The following is an 18,003-nucleotide window of genomic DNA, read 5'->3' as shown; positions in this document are numbered from 1 at the left end:
TCGGTGTCAAACCAAGTCAATTAAAAATGGCAAAAAAAAAGGAGCACATCAATACAAATTCTACTAGCAAAAGGAACGCAGACCTAAAAGTGACAACAAGAACGAAAATGCAAAAAGAAGGTATTACGTCCCAAATACAAATCCACTGACCACTCACTAACTAACACCCTGGAATCCTAAAGAAATACAACTCAAACAAACACACAACAACACAAACAAAACTAGTAACGGTATTCAAAAGCAGAACTAAAGGCTAACAAACTAAATAGCTTAGAATCTGTTAATTTTAAGAACAAAAAAAAAAAAGAACTGGGGTACATATGGGTTAAACTTAAAATATAACACACAGATCTGAAAATAAACAAGCATTGAAATTCAACATTAATTTCCGTAATCAAACTTCTCTTCAACAGAGGTGTATTTTCATCTAATATGTAATTTAGAATTCGTAGAAGAGTACCTATTTATAGAGGAAGACAATAAGAGTTCACCAAAATTGTAACACAGCATCAACAAACAGCCCTTTTAGAACTCGATTTAACCTTGAAAAAAAATAACTCAACCATTTCGACATTCCCAGCACGTTCGAAAATACCAGCAAGAGCAGCACTGTCAACACTAATTAGAAAGGGAGGAGACGCTATTTCTTTTCCTATCTACGTGAGTGTGTGATTTTGGGTTGCTTGAGTCTGACGAAGTGATGGATTAGTTCGTTGCAGCAGATGATAGGCGCCGTTCCTTTTTTTTTTTTGGAGAGGGTCTTCTGATTTTTGTGTCCAGATATTCGCTGAAGGAGATGGAGTTTTGGGGGAGGGAGTCTCCTTAGAGCTGATGGAAACGGCGGATGGTTATCTGATAGAGTGTAAGGTTTTTAGGCATGTTTTTTAGCTGCCTTTTTTTCTATTAGCTCTACGGGTCTAGGTATTTGTAGGGTTTTCTAGGTTAAGGGGCATAGATCTAGAAATTATGGGCTTGAGAATTATGGGTATTCATGACTAATTTTGCTTAAAATTAGCTTAATTAACTAAAAATCTATCCATATAAAAATATTACCTAAAATGTTAATTAACCCTACTTAAGTAAAAATGATTATTAAAATAAGACTGCCAGTTAAAACAAACTATTTTTTGGTATTTTTTTCAAGATTAAAAATGACTACAAAATATTAATGAAACTATTTTTTTGTAATTTTCGTTTTCTTATAATAAAAAAAAGTAAAAGAATAAAAATGAGTTGAAATAGCTATATTAGGCCTAAATTAAATATTTACGTGCTAAAATATGAAAAATCTTGGGGAGGATCAAAAATCACATGTCTACAGTTCTCCAAGTCGATCAAAGACAGAAGGTCTTTTATTAGGATCAGTGAGTTCATCTTCCATCGTGATATAACTACTACTTGCTCTTCATATGGAGATGCGAACTAGTGGGAGTTGTTTGTAACCCAGGCCCTCACATGAATGCTTCACCATATACTCCTTATCTTTCATCGTATTTGCTTTCCTATTAGCTTCAGGTAGGAGATTCCCTAGCTTAGATAGTTCATTGGGATCATATCCAGCCTTTGGGAAGAACCTGTAAGCATTCAGATTAAAACTTTCATTGGTGCGCTTTGTGGGGAGTGCCATATTTTGAGGCATGTTAGGGGCCACAAACTTTCCAGTAACTTTGTAGACAACTTTACGGTATCAATTTGCTTGATAGGAAGGGTTAATTCTTTTAGCACATCTTTTTGGAGGCTTGATGATTCTCCTTCATCTTTCTTCACTTCTGGGATGTAACGAAATAAATGAGCTATTTTCTTGCCTGCAATTGCTACATTCTTTTTGTGAGCTTTTGAAACTTGGTATGCTTCTATTAGAACTTTATCTTCACCAGAAGCCACTTCAGCCCTTTTGGACATGATATTATCACCTTTGGCCTTAGTGATGTCATCAACTTTTACTCATTTTATGATGTAGTTCTTCAAGTAGAACTTTGCATCAACGAAATATGCCTCAGCTTCAGCGAACGACTTGTTATCAACAACTATCTTCTTTTCAACTCCATCATTATTATAAACATTGGTAGTAAGTTGATGGGACAACTTTGTTCTCGTGTATCCACGGTCTGCCAAACAACAAATTGTATGAAGTCTTTGCATCAACACATGCATCCATGCAGTTGATTGCATATCTCCCATGGTGATTTCCAGTTTGATAGCCTCTATGGCTCTTTGTCCCCCTTGATTGAATCCTTGAATCATCAAACGGCTTTCAGAAAGTTCTTCAGTTGAGATGTTGAGTTCTTTTAATGTGCGAATGGGAAGAATGTTAACTGTTTCGATAGCGAATGGGTAGCGTGGATTTTGGTGATGGTGTGTCTCTATCTTCACTTTCTTTGGGTTCTTAACTATTTGTTGCTTCTTTGGTCTTCTCGCCATTTTATTCCTCGTAGGTTGCTTCGTTGATCCTCTTTGCGGACTCAATTTACGGCGTTTTCGACCAGTCACCAGGGTCCAACCTTCTTCATCAGGTTGATCAACTCGGACATTGTCACCTCCAATAATTCTTCATCTTCATTCCCTTCATAGGTGAATATCTCAATTGGATCGAATGAGCCAATAGACACATGGTTTGTGCTTTCAATTTTGTCTTCAAGCTCGATCTTCTTTTGACGAGGCAAATCCATAACTTTGTCCTTGAAGACAAAGCACTTCTCAAGAGGGTGACCTACAAGCCGATGATATTTGCAGTAATTCAGGTCATTTCTTTTTCCAGCTTCATCTGGCCGCTTCATCTCTGGAAGCTCAATGAGCTTTAGCTCGAGGAGTTCTTCAAATATTGCAGGCACGTCGGATTCTAGAAATGGGTACTCCTTTTCTTGCATCTCTTTGAGGGTCAACTTCTGATTTGCATTGTCTTGAGAGGAAGTTGTTTTAATACTCTATTTGTTGCTCACCTTGGTAATAAACTTCACATGAGAGGCATTGACCTTCATGGATTCTTTGCTTTCATTCTTCGGTACGAACTTGCTCCATTTATCGACTTCTTGCTTATCTCTTCCCTTGCGAGGTTTGTAGACGGGCAACCCTTCATTTCCCATAGAAGCTATGCTCAACTCCATATCATGAGCACGTGTGGCAAGTTTTTCAAATTTCCTAGGCTTAATTCCTTGCAAGATGTAATGAATTCCCCAATGCATTCCTTGGATGCACATCTCTATGCAAGAAGCTTCTTTTAGCCTATCTTTGCAGTTGAGGCTTCCATTCCTCAATCGATGGATAAAGTCAATAACTGGTTCATCTTTTTGTTGGCGAGTGTTCGTAAGTTCCACCATGCTCATAGTATGCCTCGTGCTATAAAAGCGATTGAGAAACTCTTGCTCCAATTAATCCCAACTATCAATGGATCCAGCTTTGAGGTCGGTGTACCAATCAAAAGCATTCCCCTTTAGTAAGTGGATGAACTGCTTGACAAGGGAGTCTCTATAAGTCCCTGCATTGTTGCATGTCACAACAATGTGCAAAATATGTTGCTTTGGATTTCCCTTGTTGTCGAACTGCTAAAATTTAGGAGGTTGATAATCGGCAGACATCTTTAAGCTATCGATTCTTCCAGTATATGGATTTGCGTATGTGAGAGAAGACTTTGCAGCGACCTTATACTTATCTTTGATAGTTCCCATGATGAAATCCTTCAATTGTTCAATGGGAATTGATCCTTTGGATGAGATGAAGTTCTTTGGCGGATGACACTTGTTTTGTTGGAGGATAAGCCTTCTCGTGGACTTCTGGGAGCTTTCCAGGTGCATGACTTGATTCTCCATCCATCATGTTTTCAGCTATGCTTGTCAATTTTGCGATACAAACATCTTGATCTTGAGCATACTTTGTTAAGCCCTCAATCGCCTTTGTCAGATTTGCGAGTTGTTCCTCCAATGTCAAAGTGTTAGTCATCATTGCCTCCATGATTATTACAAATGATGAAGAGTAACCAAGATCTTCCCATGGGTTGAACTCAGTTTGGGACATGTCATGTGGAGAGATTGGCGTGGATCCAACACTTAAAACTCCATCATCAGGTTGGGTAAGCTGACTCTTGGTATTGTATAAAGTAAGTTGGGCAAGAGCTTTCTCCACAACTTCTGCAATATTATCTCCTCTTTCTGATTTTCTAGCAGAGGACCTTTCTTCTCCGGATGATGAAGATCTCAAAGCATGCATTGATGTAGACGACACTTGCAGTGCTTTCTGTCCAAAGACGCTCGCCATGCTTTGGTGATTGGCCCAAGACACCCCATGGTAGCGTTCAGGATACTTTCAACATCAGAAGAAAACTTGGAGTCGGCAACTTTTGAGTCGATCTTCTTTGAAGCCATCTTAGGGATCTTGAATGTTGAGAGTTGAGAAGAGATGAGAGGTAGAGATGGTCTCACCGGGCGTATCAAAATTTGTAATAACTAAATTTTGCTCCTGAAAAATAATAATCAAGACAAGAAATATAGCGACAAATATTATATTCGATTTCAAGTGATGGGGTTACAATCTCTAAAATATCTCAAATCTAAAGAAATGTAGTCCTCTGATTCTTCTCCTTATGAACGATGGTTCAAGTGCTAGAGAGCTTGATCTTGAACTTGATAGATTTCATGTTTGTAGTACGTCACGAATAATTTGAAGGTCGCCACAAATCAGGATTTGGTGTTGGGTTATCACGAACGGAAGATTTGAAGCCGTCCGCCTATGATTTGAGTTCGCCTCTGGAATTTGAGTACAGACGACAATTGCAAATATGGATGGAAACCTTGATGCTATTCTTTAGAGCTTCTTTAGCCTTTCCTTGTGCTTTCTTGATTGTCCTATCTAGCCTTCTCCTTTGACCCCTTTATATAGGTATGGGATGGAGTAGGCTCCAAGAAAATCCTAGTAAGCCATTGGGCTTGAGGCTTATCGACCGACCCATTTGATAGAAGACAAATTGACGGGTTAGCCCAATAATATATTGGACTTTTGTTTAAATTTATTTATTTTGGATTTAAATAATCTACCCAATAATACTAGCCCATAATATTATTTGGACTAATATGTATTTAATATATGATAAAATCCAAATTATTTGTGGATTTAAATGTAATAAAAATTTAATTGTCTACGAGTATAAGATTCTTGATAATTAATGTCTCGTATCCTGGCCGATACTGCAAGATTTTTTATAGGAGCCTATCCTTAGTTTCTTACCAATTTAAAGAGCTTCTCATGCAACTATGAAAAGTATTGATGGATGACATACTTGCACCATTAAGTTAAATTCTTAAGGAATTTTTAACTAGAAGCTGTGCTAATAGGCTGATACGTTATCTTGGTTGTTCCAACATTAATTTTGAATGGACCTGTACATTTGATTATGTAAAAAAATATATTTGTGTAAAATTAACAATCAACTACCTAGAAAGGACAAGAGCAAATGTTGGGTACTTTACTTGCATGTGATTAATGGTATGGAGTTGCTTGAAACTCCCTTGTATAAGCTGAATTATATACTGTGACATTAGCTGTTGTTGTATTGGTTGATTAAAGATAGCTATAAAAATAGTGTTAATCCCAATTACAAGGGAGTAACACTCTATTTGGATTATTGTTCCCCATGGTTTTAAATGTATTGTACGTATTGTATCGTATTTTTTTTATGAATACAATGTTCGGATAAATTGTATTGTTTATTATTGTTAAATAATATTTTATTGTTTGGTTTGACTGTATCATATTGTACTGTAACTGATAAGTTTACTAAAATATCCTCAATTATTTAAATATTAAATTTGTCAAAAATTATGCATAAAAATAATTTTAAAAAATAAAACAAAAGAAGGCAAAACACCTTAAGAAAGCAGAAAAAGGGAGCAAGACAAAAGAAGGCAAAACAAAGGAGCACAACTAATTAGAATTGAGTTAAAAGCAGGAGAAAAAATAAAATAAAAGACGTCAAAAACACGTTTAACTTTGGCGGCAGAAGTTCTAAAAAATAATAAAGTAGGTCATAGGTTGGAGATTTGGAGTTAAAATAGTAAAAAAAAAAAAAAAGGAGCTAAAGGGTAAAATAGAATTGTGGAGTAATAAGTTAGGGCATAATTGGAAAGAAAAATAGGAAACAATGCCACCACACCAAATCGATTATTTCAAAAAAGGGGACTTTTTATTGTTAAGGAATAATGAATTTAACAATACAATACAATAAATTTTAATTAAATAATCAAAACAAATATTGTTTGGGGATAACGGGGACCATCCAAACAAGTTGTTACTGAAATTTTAATAGACTAGACTTGTTAATTATTTTCTTATTTGATAATCATAGACTAGACTTAGTGGTATAAGATTGCACTCGCTTAATTTTGAGCTAAAAGGTTAAAGAAGGTTTTATAATTTGAACACGGACAAGTTTAGAAGAAAAACAGAAAGGAAGTGCTCGGAACTGCATCCATGGCAGTTTAATTGAAAAAGTGCCATATTTACAAAGTCAACTTTTATTTAGGTCACTCGTAAAATTAGAGTGAGTAAATGACTTTTCAGGACAAGGTTAAGTTGTACCTCCGGATCTCATTTTGTATCTCCCGATTCACACTGTCCCTCACTGTCTAAGCATGGTTGCCGGCGACCGGCTCATGCTATCACTATGGCAGTCAACTGTAGTTTCAGTTCTGTTTTTTTCTCAACTGTATCTGCACCCTAATTATTTGAATAATTGAAGAAGATGGGTCTGAATCTCCCTGTTAAAGTAGATGTGAATCAGAGGCCAACTTGTGAGTTGTGATGTTATGATTTTTGTACTTTTGGGTTTGGTTTTCTCTCTCTAAAGATCGGGATGTTAGGAAAAAAAATTCTTAACAACCACTTTGTTGCTTAGCTTTATATGAAGAATATTCCACTAGCAAAGTATATTGCGACTGGGACTAAGGTATGCACTTATGAGTTTTGCTTAATATTAAGATTGTTTTTAGTTTGATTGATCGTTATAAACAAGGATACTTTCATATTTGTTACAGTTGCTGAATTTTATATAAGTGCACGTTGATTTACTGTTGAGGGAATCTATGTGTATGTAGCTCCTACTAGAAAGAAAAGATACTTCAATTTGTGTAAAAGTCGAGACTTAATTTAGTTACATTTAGATCACGTATGATTCATTGAACTTGCGTAGCACATCTTCTATAGAATATTCAATAAAATAATAAATCAAGAATGGCGAATATTTTGAGTTAGAAATGCACAAGTGATAGTTAATTTTGAATCTAGATGTAGCTTAAACAGAATAGGCGAGTTACGATAATTTGAATTTCTGAAGTTCTGGTTTTCTTTTTTTGGGTCTTTGCCATCTTATTTTTGCTTGGTGAATCAATCACCAACATTGTTTTGTTCCAAAGAATAAAAAGAATTGTATATAGGAAATGTATCATAGATATTAGATATCTTATTCCATTTTTTTTGGATTTAAATACTATTTTTCTGGCTTCTTTGTTTCTAAATTCATGTGCAAAGTGTTGTTGCCACTCCTATATGAATTTCATGCTACTGGTATGCTGCACCAGATCTTTAACAAATGGCAACCTCTAGATGTGGCAAATGATAATACTTAACCTATATAATATAACAAAAGCTTTAATGTTATCTTAAGTAGTTTCTGGTGCAGCTGCTATGTGTCTTCTCTTTTACTTTAGCGTGGTTGGATTATCACGTTCAGCACACAATTCTGATTCCATTCAATCGCTCGCAGTGGTTGTAATTGAGATGGCTCTTAGCCACTGAAGCTTTATTCAGAGTCTATGCTACTGGCCGCGGTTTAGAGTAACTTTTAGGGCATGTGTGTTGTGCAAATTGTATGTTTAGCACAAAAATGCTACTTTGATGGGCCCTTCTATCTCATATTCACTTCAACATTTTCAATGTTAAGTTACTTTTCAAACATTGCAGGTTAAACTCATGAGTTCCTGAATCCTAACTATTGCCAATTACAAAGCTGAGATTATGGATATAACTGTTAAAGATTTAGATGGATTTTCTTGTTCATAGGATAACGTACATGTATTAGTGGTTTGATTTACGTTGTCCAGTAGTCATACGTAAGTTTCTATATCTGAAGTTTCTTGTGCCAGATCTAGAGATCCATGAAGAAACTTGTTTCACATGGAACGATATTGGTTTGCGACAGTGTCGGAAGCTTTATTTATTTATTTAGGATCGTTAATCATTCTTCTTCCTCTTTTGTACAGCCGAGAAGGAGCCTCCTACGTTGATCGCTGACATTCGCGACTGGATGAGTCAAATTTTGCCCCACACGGTAGGGATCCGCGAATGGTCATCGTTCCACAAGAAGTTTGGATGTAAACCTTCTTCGACCGGTAAGTCATTCATTTCGATCTTTTGTTGCTTCGACTTTCATGTCGTCTTCTTTTTCACTCCCTTCCTTCCTGTAGTAGGGCTAGTTTAACGGGCCTTGGAAGGATTTCCTATGTAATTGGCTTTCCTGGAAGCTATAACGTGCAACTTTTGTGCGTAGCGCTCGTGACACTTTGGGATCTCCGGGAAACTCCGTGCTCGAGATAGTCCATTATTTCATTTCTCCAGTCCCAGACCAAACTACTCGAATTCACCTCATAGTAACCATCTGTATCCAAGACTGAATTCATTAGTTGTACCACTGTTCCTGATTCTGATCCCTTGATTTCTGTCGACGAGCCCAAGTTTGTCGATGCATATGCTTCCATGTTTTCTTCCCCCGGGATATGAGTAATTGACCACTCCTGAAATCGTACCAATTGAGACTGAACCTTTACCACGTATTGTTGCATACAGTCCTCTTTGGTGTCAAAGATTCCGTAGACCTTATTTACCACCAACTGCTAATCACATTTGATTTCAATGACCTCAGAGTAAAGTCCCCAAGCCAGTTCGAGCCCTGTAATCAAAGCTTTCGTACTCTGCTTCATTTTTAGTTAAAGGGATTGTTCTGATGGCTTGCCTTAGGGTTTTCCCTGATGGCGTGATTAAAACTGTTCCGAGCCCGGACCCTTTTATGTTGGAAGCTCCGTCCGTAGATAAGGTCCAAACCCCTTATGTCAATTCCGACACCATTACTGCCTCCTTGGTTGCTAGAGGCAAAAGTCCTGGACTGAAGTCGGCCACGAAGTCTGCCAAGATTTGTGACTAAATTGCAGCCCTTGGTTTGCATTCAATATAAAATTCACTCATTTCAACGACCCATTTGGCCAATCTTCCCTAGAGCTCGAGCTTATGAAGAATGTTCCACAAAGGGAAAGTAGTCACCACAATTATCAAGTGACATTAGAAGTAGGGCCTCAGCTTTTGAGTAGCGACTACGAGAGCTAAGACCAATTTTTCCAAATGTGGGTAGCGAGTCTGCGCCCGTTAGAATTTTGTGAATCTAATAAATGGGAGATTGTGTACCTTCGTCCTCTCGGACTAAAACTACACTTACCGCAACTTCTGAAACTGCGAGGTAGACTAGCAATGTTTCACCTTCTTTTGGTTTTGAGAGCAACGGACTGCTTGACAAATACTTCTTCAAGTCCTTCAAGGCTTGCTGACATTCCATTGTCCATTCGAAATCATTCTTATTTTTCAGCAGGGCGAAGAAGCGATGACATTTTTCCGACAATGAACCTGCTCAATGTTGCTAATGTCCCTGTGAGTCTCTTGACTTCTTTTACGTTTGACAATTGATCTGGGATATCTTCTATGGCCTTGATTTTGTCGAGGTTTACCTCAATTCCCCTTTGTGAGACCAGAAATCCTAGGAACTTACCAGAGCTGACCCCGAACGTGCACTTCTCGGGGTTAAGTTTCATGTTATGCTCCCTCAGGATGTCGAATGTTTCTTGCAAATGTTTTAGGTGGCCACATGCATTTAAAGACTTAACGAGCATATTGTCTATATATACTTCCATAGTCTTTCCTATTTGTTTCTCGTATATCTTATTCACAAGTCATTGATAGGTGGCTCTGGCATTGTTTTAACCCAAAATGCATCACATTGTAACAATATATATCGAAATTTGTTATAAACAAAGTCTTTTCCTGATCTTTTAGGTTCATCTTGATTTGATTGTACCCAGAATAAGCATCGAGGAAACTCATTAACTCGTGCCCTGCCGTGGCATCAATCATTTGATTTGGTAATGGGAATGAGTCTTTTGGGCATGCCTTGTTAAGATCTTTATAGTCTACGCACATGCGGAACTTATTATTTTTCTTAGGAAGTACTACTATATTAGCTAGATAGTCCGGATATCTTACCTTTTGGATTGAACCGATATTGAGTAAGCGGATTACCTCTTCTTTGACAAATTTATTCCTCGCTTCAGCTATAGGGCGCTTCTTTTAACTTACCAGAGGTATGTCGAGATCCAAGATTAACATATGCATGGCTATCTCCATTGGGATACCTGTCATATCCTCGTGCGACCATGCAAAACAATCGGCGTTAATTTTAAGAAACTCAATAAAAGCAGACCTGAGCTCCAGGTGCAATCCTATTCCCAAATGGAATTTCCTTTCTGGGAATTCTTCGAACAACACAACTTGCTCTAGTTCTTCCACCGTGGACTTCTTTGCGTCCGTCTCTTCTGAAACTTGGAAATACCTTGGCACCTGATACTATTCCGATTCCTCTGTCCCCGGGATAACTTCCTCTGATTTTAGGGGCAAATACCAGTTCCTGTAATTGTTATGCCATGCGCTCTTTTCCTTTGCTGCTGGAGACCGAGATTGCATTCATCTCCGTTGTTGCTGGTTGATCACCTCTTATCTTCTTGATCCCTTCTGGAGTCAGAAATTTCAATAATTGGTAATACGTTGAGGGCACAGCTTTCATCTAATGTAACTTTGGCCTTCCTAGGATAATATTGTACCCCATGTCTTCGTCTACAACTTCGAAGAGAGTTGTCTTCATTACTCCTTCGGCGTTTGTGAGCAGCAAAATCTCTCCCCGGGTAGTCACGCTTGCGAGGTTTAATCCAGCGAGGAGCTTTGTTGCCGGAATAATGCTTCCGGTGAGTTTGGTTTGCTTGAGTACTCTCCATTGTATGATATTAGCTGAACTTCCTGGATCCACTAGAACACATTTAATCTTAAAATCTAATGCATTTAAAGAAATTACCAGTGCATCGTTGTGTGGAAGTAACAATCCATCTGCATCTTCCTCCGTGAAATTGATATCATCTTGCTGGAGCTTTTTACTATGAGTTATTGAAACTTTTGTCTTCTTCGCTGCTGAAAAGGTGACCCCATTAATCTCATTTCCCTCAAAGATCATAATAATCATTTGTCATGGGGGTTCTTCTCCTACTTTCGAGGGTTCAACATTGTCTCTGTTCCGACCATAGTTGTTTTTGGCCCGGTCACTTAAGAATTCTCTAAGGTGACCATTCTTCAATAGCGTTGCCACTTCTTCCCGAAAATGTCAACAGTCCCCTGTCCGGTAGCCGTTACTCCCATGGTATTCACACCATAAGTTGGGATCCCTTTGACCGGGATCGGATCCCATTGGTCTCGGGAACCGTGGTTCTTTGATATTTCTCATGGTTGACACCAATTCCACTATACCGACTTTGGTGTTGTATTTTGATAACTTGGGGTAAGAAAGATCCCGTGACCCTGACGTTTCTTTCTCCTGCAGCGATCTGTTATTTCGACCGTGATCGATCCTTCTATCAATGGTGAACTTATCTGCTGTTTGGAGGTTTCTGCTGCGACCTTCAGTCCGCTCGTAGAGCAAAAACTGGACTCTCAAAGTCTGTCTGTCGTAGTCATCTCTTAATTTTTCTCTATCCTTCTCCCGTTTTTTGACCGACGATGGAAAGCCAACTTGATGATCTTTGATTCTTATCTTTAACTCGTACCGGTAGTGGACATCCGTCCAAGTAGTTGCTTGAAACTCGAGTAGGTTTTCCTTCAATTTTTGGGAAGCGTTTGAACTTTTCGGGTTCAATCCTTAGGTATATGCTTCATCTGCCCATTCATCTGGGACAGCGGGGAGCAACATTCTTTCCTTCTAGAAACGAGTGACGTATTTGCGCAACAACTGGGACTCTCCCTATGCAATCCTGATGCCTTTTGAACTTGTACTTTTTTGGTCCCTACGTAGGCCTTGATGAAAGAATCTGCGAGCATCTCAAAGGAGTCAATGGAATGCTCGGGTAATAATGAATACCACGTCAGAGCTCCTCTCATGAGAGTTTCTCCAAATTTCTTCAACAACACAGATTCAATTTCATGAGGAGCTAAATCATTTCCTTTTACTCCTATTGTGTATGTGTTTATATGCTCCTGAGGGTCTGAAGTTCCGTCATATTTTGGCATTTCAGGCATTTTAAACCATTTTGGTATCAACTCTGGTGCAGCGCTCGGCTTGTATGGAAATTGAGTGTACTTCTTTGAATCCGGGACTTTCAATACAGGTAGCGCGCCGGGGATCTGGTCAATGCGGGAGTTTACCTCTCTCATAAATTGTAAAAGCTCATTCTTAAAAAGATTATTTTCATTGTTTAGACCGGATCCGCTCCCCCCAGCCCCATCTGATCCAACTTCACCCCTGGGAGTGTTGTTGCCGGCCCTCTGCGCTGTTTGATTTATGGGAATACCGGGAGGAATTGGATCTCGTCTGTTTGCATTACTGGAAACACCTGATAGTGATAGGTGCTTGATTTAATTCCATCATAACCTTATCCTTCCGCGTGAGATGGTCTAGGATGATCGCCTGTTGGTCGTGTAAAACCCTTACTGCGTCAACAACATGTTCTTCATCAACATTATCGGGAGTTGACTCTTGAACTTGTCGAGGATACTACCTATTATGAACCGGTGTTGTGACAACTCGGTCGGTCGTCTTAAGAATTAACGCCCTGATCTCCTATTAACTTCTTTCCTCGTATTTATTTCTGCTATCTTGATTTGCCGGGATATTCGATTTTGAGTTTCGGAGATTTTGGGACACTTAGTCCCTAAATAAGAACTTAAGTGTTAGAAATTTGACCGTAGTCGGAATAGTGTGAAGACGGACTCGAAATGGAAATCTGATAGTTCCATTAGCTCCGTTAGGTGATTTTGGGCTTAGGAGTGTGTTCGGATTATGTTTTGGAGGTACGTAGCTAATTTAGGCTTGAAATGCCGAAAGGTCGAATTTTGAAGTTTCCGGTTTGATAGTGAGATTTTGATCTGAGGGTCGGAATGGAATTTCGGAAGTTGGAGTAGCTCCATAGTGTTGAATGTGATGTGTGTGCAAAATTTCAGGTCATTCGGACGAGGTTTGATAGACTTTTTGATCGAAGGCGTATTTTTAGAGTTTTGTAATTTTTAGGCTTGAATCCGTGGTCGTTTCGATATTGTTTTAGGTGTTTTAAGGATTGGTCTAAGTTTGGACAATGGTATTAGACTTGTTGGTGCCTTTGGTTGAGGTCCCAAGGGCCTCAGGATGATTTCGGATGATTGATGGAGGGATTTTTGGAGTTTGGAGTTGCAGCTTAGCTGGTTTTCTATCATAACCGCACCTACGAGTGTGGGACCATAGATGTGGCACCGCAAAAGGGCTTCTGTGGTCATAGAAGCAGAATTGGGGAGGTCCAGCAGGAGCCGTAGGTGCGAGAAGGGTATCGCACCTGCGAGGTCGCAGGTGCGGAGGGTCTACCGCAGAAGCGGAAACTGGTCTTAAGTGAAAGGTCGCAGGTGCGACCAATGGTCCGCAAAAGTAGGACTGCAGATGTGGTAATAGCTGGGCAGAAATATCAAATTTCGAGGGTTTAGTTTCAAAAGTTGGAAATTCGATTTGGAGCTCGGGAGAGGGCGATTTTGAGAGGAAATTGAAGAGGAGATCATTGGTAACAATTCTTTAACCCTTTCTAGTTATATCTCATCAATCTATAATTAGTTTCATCATTTAATTTCGGATCGGGGGTGAAAATTGGGGAAAAGTTGGAAGAAAGTTCTTAGACCTAGAATTCGACTTTTGATTGGGAATTTGACCTTAGATTTGGATAATTTTAGTATGCATGAACTCATGAGAGCATGGGGATTCTGATGATATAAATTTTACCCGATTCTGAGACGTGGGCCCGAGGGGCATTTTGGTCATTTTACCTAATTTCACGTATTACCTTAGAAATTTTATATAGAATCAGTTAATTAAAGTGTTATTTACATTATGAAATTGAATTGAATAGATTCAGGCCATTTAGAGTCGAGTACTTGTGGCAATAGCGTGGTTTCGGATTGATTTGAGCTGGTTCGAGGTAAATGGCTTGTCTATCCTTGTGTGGGGGACCTTCCCCTTAGGATTTGGTATATTTGATATTTGAAATGCCTTTTACGCGAGGTGACGAGTGCGTACTTGAGTTAATTGTTGAAAATCTGGTTTTCTTTAAGTAATTTCAATTGTGTTCCTTTTTCCTGTTTCATTTTACTTGCAATTTAAACCTGTTGTTCGCTTAGAAAAGCATGTCTAATTGACTTAACTGTTTATTTGCTTAAACTGTCTTAATTGAATTATGTGAAGCATGTTAAATTAGAATTACCTGTTTACTTGGTACGAAATTGAGCTTAATTGAGTATTCTTGTGTTGCTGCTGTGTGTTTTACTTTGGGACTACAGGACGGCCTTCCGGGAGATCCCCTGTACGTATTTATGACTTGAGCTGAGGTGCGGGATACCAAGAGATCTCTGGCACGTATATTGGGGATACCAAGAGATCCTTGGGATACCAAGAGATCCCTAGCATATATATTTTGAGGATTCCAAGAGATCTTCGGGATACCAAGAGATCCCTTGTATACATTGAGGATACCAAGAGATCCTCGGGATACCAAGAGACCCCCGACATAGATTGAGGATACTGAGAGATCCCTGGTTATCATTCTTGTTATGAGTGGTATTTCCTTGTATTTTGTCTTTATCTCTGTTTCAGTTAATGTATTCCTTGTTATCCTGTATTAAATTCTTGTTGTAGATTCTCAATTGTACTGTTTATCTTATTTTGTCATCTCTATATTTATCTAACCTTTGTAGGGCCATGACTTTCCTCGTCACTACCTGACCGAACTTAGGCTTGGCACTTACTGAGTACCGTTTTGGTGTACTTATGCCCTTTCTGTGCATGTTTTTCATGTGCAGATCCGAGTACTTCGACTAAGACTTACCATCCTTGAGGCGAGGCGACCGTTCAGAGACTTCGAGGTATATCTGCCGCTTCTGCAGATTGAGCAGTCTCTCTCCATTCTCTCTTATCGTTACAACCCTTCTGTATTTATTTTGTTTTAGACTATTCTGGAGTTAGAGCACTATGTAGTTATCCTTAGCTTTGATTCATGGGTTTTCGAGTTTTGGGCATATGTATTAGTTTTTGAGAGTTAAATATTGTGTATGACGAGCGACACTTTTTAACGTTGTTTTCATTACTCTATTTCTGTTTTAAATTGTTTTCGTCCGCGAATTTTTTATCTTCCGCATTTTAGGCTTACGTAGTCATAGAGACTAGGTGCCATCACGAGGGTTCACGGAGGACGAACCGAGGTCGTGACAAGGCAGCTAACTCAAGGTCGTGGATAGGGTAATTCTTCTCATGTACCTTCAACTGTCTGGACGCATAGGCAAACACCCTACCATCCTGCATCAACACCGCTCCGAGGCCAATCCTCGAGGCATCACAATAAACCGTATAAGACCCCGAACCTGTAGGTAATATCAAAATTGGGGTTGTAGTCAAAGCTGTCTTGAGCTTCTGAAAACTCGCCTCACACTCCTCCGTCTACTGGAATGGAGCACCCTTTTGGGTCAACTTGGTCATAGGGGCTGCAATCGATTAAAATCCCTCCACAAAATGACGGTAGTAACCCGCCAAGCCAAGGAAATTGCGGATCTCTGTAGCTGAGGATGGTCTAGGCCAACTCTGCATGACCTCTATTTTCTTTGGATCTACCTGAATACCCTCACTCGATACCACGTGGCCTAATAATGCCACGGAGTCCAACCAAAACTCACATTTCGAGAACTTAGCATATAACTTCTTCTCTCTCAGAGTCTGAAGCACAGTCCTCAGGTGCTGATCATGATCTCCCCGACTCCAGGAATACACCAGAATATCATCAATAAAGACAATGACGAATGAGTCAAGATACGGACGGAACACACAGTGCATCAAATGCATAAAGGCTGCTGGGGCATTGGTCATTCCAAATGACATAACAAGGAACTCGTAATAACCATACCGAGTCCTAAAAGTAGTCTTTGGGATATCTGGCTCCCGAATCTTCAACTGATGGTAACCTGAGCGCAAGTCAATCTTAGAAAACACCCGTCCGCCCTGAGGATATGGAGCCATTATTTATACGGGGTTCCTTATGAGATTTATACTCACCATCAGAGCTTGCAGCACCTGTTCAAGCAAAAGGATCTAAATTTGCGCCAGAAAAGGTGGTTAGAGTTGCTGAAGGACTATGATATCACTATTTTGTATCACCCGGGCAAGACCAATGTGGTGGCCGATGCTTTGAGTCGTCGGGCGGAGAGTTTGGGGAGTTTGGCTTATTTGCCAGCATCAGAGAGGCCTATGGCAATGGATGTTCAGGCCTTAGCCAGCCAGTTTTAAGATTGGATCTTTCGGAGCCTAATCAGGTTCTAGCTTGCGTGGTTTCTCGGTCTTCCTTATTTGATAGTATCAGGTAGCGTCAGTATGATGACCCTCATTTGCTTATCCTCAAGGACAAGGTTCAGCACGGTGATGCCAGAGATGTGACTATTGGTGATGATGGTGTATTGAGGATGCAGGGTCGGATTTGTGTACCCAATGTTAATGGGCTTCGGGAGTTGATTCTGGAGGAGGCCCATAGCTCGCGGTATTCCATTCATCTGGGTGCTACGAAGATGTATCAGTATTTGAGGCAGCACTACTGGTGAAGACGGATGAAGAAATATATAGTTGGATTTGTAACTCGGTGCCTCAACTGTCAACAGGTGAAGTATGAGCACCAGAGACCGGGTGGGTTACTTCAACAGATAGAAATTCCAGAGTGGAAGTGGGAGCGGATCACCATGGACTTTGTAGTTGGGCTTCAACGGACTTTGAGAAAGTTCGATGCTATTTGGGTGATTGTGGATCGGCTGACCAAGTCCGCTCACTTTATTCCTGTGTGTACTACTTATTCTTCGGAGCAGTTGGCGGAGATCTATATTCAGGAGATTTTCCGTATGCATGGTATTCCAGTTTCCATCATTTCAGATAGAGGTACTCAGTTCACATCACAATTCTAGAGGGCCGTTCAGCATGAGTTAGGTACTCGGGTGGAGTTAAGTATAACATTTCACCTTTAGACGGATGGATAGTTCAAGCGCACTATTCAGATTCTTGAGGATATGCTCCATGCGTGTGATTGAGTTTGGAGGGTCTTGGGATCAGTTCTTACCATTGGCGGAGTTTGCTTACAACAACAACTATCAGTCTATCATTCAGATGGCACCGTATGAGGCTTTATATGGTAGGCGGTGTAGATCCTCGGTGGGTTGGTTTGAGCCAGGTGAGGCTAGATTATTGGGCACAGACTTGGTTCACGATGCTTTGGAGAAGGTTAAAGTGATTCAGGATAGGCTCCGTACAACCCAGTCCAAACAAAAGAGCTACGCGGACTGGAAGGTTTGTGATATTTCCTATATGATTGGAGAACGGGTTCTGCTTCGGGTTTTGCCTATGAAGGGCGTCATGAGATTTGGGAAGAAGGGGAAGTTGAGTCTGAGGTTTATTGGCCCTTTTGAGATATTGAGGCGTATTGGGGAGGTTGCTTATGAGTTTGCCTTACCTCCCAGCTTGGCAAGAGTTCATCCGATATTTCATGTTTCGATGCTCTGGAGGTATCACGGTGATCCGTCGCACGTGTTAGATTTCAGTTCAGTCCAGTTGGACAAGGATCTATCCTTTTGTTGAGGAGCCAGTGGCAATATTGGACAGGCAGGTTAGAAAGCTGAGGT

At 39.8% G+C, this 18,003-nt stretch overlaps 1 long non-coding RNA gene across 2 annotated transcripts; it reads left to right on the top strand.

The window, feature by feature from the left end:
* The first annotated feature begins 6,414 nt into the window (after positions 1-6,414).
* On the top strand, positions 6,415-15,475 carry LOC104248324 (uncharacterized). 2 transcript variants are annotated; one of them, XR_716426.2, is made up of 4 exons: positions 6,415-6,934; positions 8,247-8,375; positions 14,638-14,914; positions 15,157-15,475. It is a non-coding gene; the product is annotated as an uncharacterized lncRNA (long non-coding RNA). The 2 variants fall into 2 exon arrangements; XR_011405115.1 differs by lacking the exon at positions 14,638-14,914.
* The last annotated feature ends 2,528 nt before the right edge of the window (positions 15,476-18,003 follow it).

Source organism: Nicotiana sylvestris, chromosome 2 (assembly GCF_000393655.2).
Source record: "Nicotiana sylvestris chromosome 2, ASM39365v2, whole genome shotgun sequence".
NCBI classification, from domain to species: domain Eukaryota; kingdom Viridiplantae; phylum Streptophyta; class Magnoliopsida; order Solanales; family Solanaceae; genus Nicotiana; species Nicotiana sylvestris.
Note: the sequence above shows the minus strand (reverse complement) of the source record. Positions and strands in the feature narration are given on the sequence as shown.